Genomic DNA, 4,978 nt, shown 5'->3' with positions numbered 1-4,978 from the left:
GGAAGGTGGCTCTTTCTGAGGCGGGGAGCCCCGGGGAGAGCGGTCCGGGCCGGGCCGGCACCTCGCTGCCCGGGGGACACGGTCCCCCCCTCCCCACCGACCGGGACAACCCGCAGCCGGTCCCCCGGGGCGGCGCGGAGCGGCACAAGGGCTCCCCCCGGCGGCGGCGCCCGGCCACGGAGCAGCGGAGCGGCCCCGGCCCCCAGGTGTCTCGGCGAGGATCTTCTTCTCCTTCTTCTCTTTCTTCTCCTTCTTTCTCCTCCTTCTCCTTCTCCTTCTCCTTCTCCTTCTCCTTCTCCTTCTCCTTCTCCTTCTCCTTCTCCTTCTCCTTCTCCTTCTCCTTCTCCTTCTCCTTCTCCTTCCTTCTTCCTTCTTCCTCCTTCTCTTTTTCTCCTTCTTTCTTCTCCTTCCCCTTCTCCTTCTCCTTCTTCAGCCCCTGGAAAGGAAGCATGGGCCAGCAGTCCCCAATGAGGAACTTGCCCCAGAGGCCGAGGAGGGGTGTAAGGTCCTCACCATTGCCATCCAAACTCATGGGGTTAACCTCAATCAACTCCTAAAACCACCTCCGAAGACACTGCACGGCATTTCCTTCCTCTGGCACACGCAACAGCCACGACTTGGGGGGTGGGAGGGAGTGAGGGGTATAAGTAGTGAGGGCACTTGCTGGGGATAACCACACGCTCGATAGGGAAGAAGAGACTTTTCAGATAACTTCAAGGTTAATGTAAGACTTAGCTGCAAAAATCTAGACTTTGAATAATACATGAGTTGTGACGATTGCAGCGGGATATGGTGCCCGGAAAGTGATGTTTTCCCCCCTCACTCCAGCCCTATCATCCTATTTTCATCTCCAGCAGAGAAGCCCTAGTTTTGCTGCTCCCCCCCAACAAAGAAACGTGCCGTCGCATGATGTGACAAAGCCACTGGCAACAGCGCGATCCATACATACACGCCGCTGCGCGTTTTGGTCGCTGGTAACAGACCTCAGAGATAAGAAATCGAAACTCACAGACTACACATTGCAAACTCAGTGGTGGAAAACTCTCTTTATTTTTATTTTTTGATTTTTTTTTTCTTTGAAGGTGGTCAGCTCTTCTGGGAAGTGCAGAGCTGTTCCTCCCTTACAGAAATACATCGGGCTGGTGGCAACTCCCAACTCCTCTCCTGTCGTTGAATAAAGGCTTCGTGCTTTCTCCATTTGTCAGTCCTGGGGTGACTCGGGCCACCGACAGAGTGCCAGCACAGCTTGCTGCCTTGGAGGGATGGAGACCAGGGTCTGAGCTCATCCATTGTCCCCACAAAGACAGGAGGGAAGGAGGAAAAAATCAAATGTATTCAAATTTTTCTTGAGGAGAAGCAGCAACAATCCTCATGTGCCAATGACACATCCCTTTGCATTTAAATAGGAGAAAAGTGAAGGCATGAGAGAAATTAAGACAGTCTTGAGAAGAGCTTTATTTTGGACAGCAAAGGTTCATCTCGCAGACTTCTCCAAAACAGGTCTGCCAAGTACTAGGCATGTAGTAACCAAAACCAGAGGCAGCAGGATGAAAACAAGATGTCCAGAGGGCAACCAAGTCTCATGTGCCATGTTAACTCTTAAAACAGTGGGGTAGAAGGAGGGTCTCCCTGCTGTGACAGCAGAACTCTTGCCCCTCTGCAACGAGAGATGTGTGAGGGACATCTAGGCAGTGACCCCTCTTCAGACAGGGCCAGTTTGCTGAAGCTTCCACAGGCTCCATACTCCAGTGAAATCCTGCAATCCATCATCTCCGTGCCACACCACTGTTTCAAAAAGGCATTTATTCATTTCTAACAACTCCCTGGCATCTTCTGCTCTTCACGTGTGGCGACTCTGGGTCTGCACCTTCGTGCACCTGCACCAAGACTAGTGTTCTGAGAGTCTTAATCCCCACTGAAACCAACTGGAAGAGCTGCAGTTGGCCAGGGCAGAGGTCACAGAATCACAGAATGATATGGGGTTGGAAGGGTCCTCTGGAGATCATCTAGTCCAACCCTCCTGCCAAAGCAGGTCCACCTGGAGCAGGTTGCACAGGAATGTGTCCAGGCAGGTTTCGAATGTCTCCAGAGACAGAGACTCCACCATCTTTCTGGGGAGCTTGTTCCAGTGCTCTGCCACCCTCAAAGTGAAGCAGTTCCTCCTCATGTTTAGATAGAACTTCTTATGTTCAAGTTTATGCCCATTTCCTCTTGTCCTGTCAAATGGATGGCACTAAGTAAGATTTCTGTCATTTGAAGTTGTTGTTATCTCAATCGAATTCACCACCACACAACCTGGCTTTGTGCTGGAGGAACAGAGGCAGATTGAGGTGCACTGAAGAGACAGCTGCACCCATGTGCGTGGAGGAACCTTCAAGAACCAAAGTGTCTCTGCAGAGGAGTGACCAGATCATGGTACCAAACATTTGCAAATCTGTTGCACTTAGAAGAGACCTGGAGGTCACAAATACAGCCCCACACACTCCGCATCAGTGATGGAGAGACAGATCCTCCCTCTCCTCCTGCCACTTTCCTAATGGAAATAACAGATGATTGCGATGATTCTCAGTTTAAGGTGTAGTACTACCCCATCCCTCACCATGTGGAGGGTCAACGCTAAGTTACTCTAGGGAGTTTGTCACCACTCGCTTGGCCTTCCAGGAATAGGCTGCCACCAGGGAGGTGGTGGAGTCACCATCCCTGGCTGTGTTTAAGAACCGTTTAGATGTGGTGTTGGGGGATATGGTGTAGGGGAGTACTTTAGAGTAGGGTGGATGGCTGGACTCGATGATCCCGAGGGCCTCTTCCAGCCTAGATAATTCTGTGATTCTGTGAGTCAACTTCCAGAAGCTTCCTCCCCTTGGCATGAAGGCTAGAGATGGGCAGCTACCAGGGAAGCGCTGGATGTGACTGCATGGCCTCTGAGGGTAACGAGGAAGGCACAGATTAAATCAAACATCCATAGCTCTAGACGGTTAAATAGTTTAAAACTGTTGATACCGCTCACCTTTATATCTTGCACAACATAGACAGTATATAAATTGTATCCTTTCCCCAAACTCCTCCTAATTTCCTGGCCTGGTATTACCTCCCAGCAATTTTAGTTCCTTCAACCCCCTTCCAACACAACCGCCTCCCTGTGAACTGCTCGTGTTTTACACACCACACTCCTTCCCCTGCCTTGCTTCCGTGCAGCATCACCAGCATGGATACCAGCATGGATACCATACATTGAACTCCCCGACCCGTCGGGATCCCGTGCAGTCTGTCGCAGCGACGCGTACCCCAGCCCCGGCTGGCACGGCCATACGCGGCCTAGGGAACCTTCCATATGGTTTCTGAGAAGTGGTTACAGCACACGTGCACCAGGCACTTTTCAAAGTACAACAGATCTGTTCGTTTTTATTTTCAAAATACCAAAGCAGTAAAATCATGTAATTGAGTAATCACTTGCCAAATTTCCTTTTTTAATCTAATCTATTTTGAGTTACACGAGAGCCAAAATGCAAATTAAACTGGTAAGGTTCCAAGGGTTTCTTTTTTTTTTTTTTTTTTTTTTTCCCTTTCAGAAAACACAATTTAAGGTACTCATAAGTAAGGAAATTTTACAAACCATTTGTTTTGTGTGCTGTAAACTTCGGAAAACAAGTTTCAGCCTGAAGTAAATTTTCATAGGTAATAGGTTAAATAGAAGTCTTATGTAAATTTTGATCTCTTCTTAACAACCCCAGTGTTCATTTTTTAAAATTTGATTTGAAAATAATGCCATTGTTCTAAAAGAGTCTCAAAGGGTCAGAAACTAGGCAAAAAAAAAATAACATCCACTCTTAACAAGGCACCCGTAGAGTCTTTCAGCTCTAAGTACTGTATCAAAAATGGCGAGATTCCTGAGATGGCTCATTCTGCAGTTTCCATGAACTGATTTTTGGTTTTTGGGGAGGTGGTGGGGTGTTGTTGCAGCAGCGTTAAAAGCCAAACTCACTCCCCAGCTTGGGCAAACTCCTCAGTGCTTGACCACGAGGTGAGGCAGATCCTCACCGTCCCACCACAGCCTCGCCGCGTCCCACACCTCAGCATCCTGAGGAGCCCACAGGTACAAGTAGCACCCCCAGAGCACCCACTGCGGGAATCCTCCGCTTTTTGGGTTGCAGTTGCTCAGCTGAAGTCTCTCCCTGCCCACGGGCAGACCTTCTGACCTCGCCGGTTGCCTTCTCCCACAGCGCTGCCCTCTCTTGAAAAAACCAGCACCAGCTCAAGTCATGGCTGTTTTTGTGGCACTCGTCTTTTACTGCCCCTTCAAAACTCAAACATCCTCAAACCAGGGGCTGCTCGAGATGCTTCCCATCCCCTTCTGTGAGGCTGGAAAGGCACAACTGACCCTCTTCCATTTCAAAATACTTCAAAGCAGTCAAAGAGTTTTCCTTATGTTGGAAAAAGCCCCCCCGATGCTGCTGTTGAGAGCTGTCAGGGGAAGGGTCGGGCCACCCCTTAGCAGACAGGAGATGTACAGAAGGGAGAAGATGGAGCAGTTACGAGGCTGATGGTTTGCAGAAGACTGTCTGACTGCCCTTGCAGCTGCCCTTCCAAAGGGGACCTTGCCCCTCTTCAACCTGCTTTTTCCACCCCATCCCCAGCACTGCCACCGGTACTCATCAAATCCTGACGACCTGGCTCAGTGAGCTCAAACCACTGAGAACTAATTTGTTTTTTTTTTTTTTTTTTTTTTTTTTTTGCTAAAGGTTGAGTTTCCTACCAGTTTAACTCTTCAACTCCACCTCCCTTACACTGCCAGGCGACGGCCAGCGTCAAGAGCAGCGCGGGGCACAGGGACACTCTCTTTTTTTTTTTGGGCAGCTAGCAGTTGGCTGCGATGTCAACCCACACCCTCAGGTCTCTGATGGCCCGAGAGACTAAAGACACGGTGGGGAGGGCAAAGGAGAGACAGGAAAAGCGTGAAATCAACCCAGACCAAGGATAA

This window comes from Calidris pugnax, unplaced genomic scaffold (assembly GCF_001431845.1).
Source record: "Calidris pugnax isolate Ruff unplaced genomic scaffold, ASM143184v1 scaffold274, whole genome shotgun sequence".
NCBI classification, from domain to species: domain Eukaryota; kingdom Metazoa; phylum Chordata; class Aves; order Charadriiformes; family Scolopacidae; genus Calidris; species Calidris pugnax.
The sequence above is the reverse complement of the archived record's forward strand: the minus strand, read 5'-3'. Positions refer to the sequence as shown.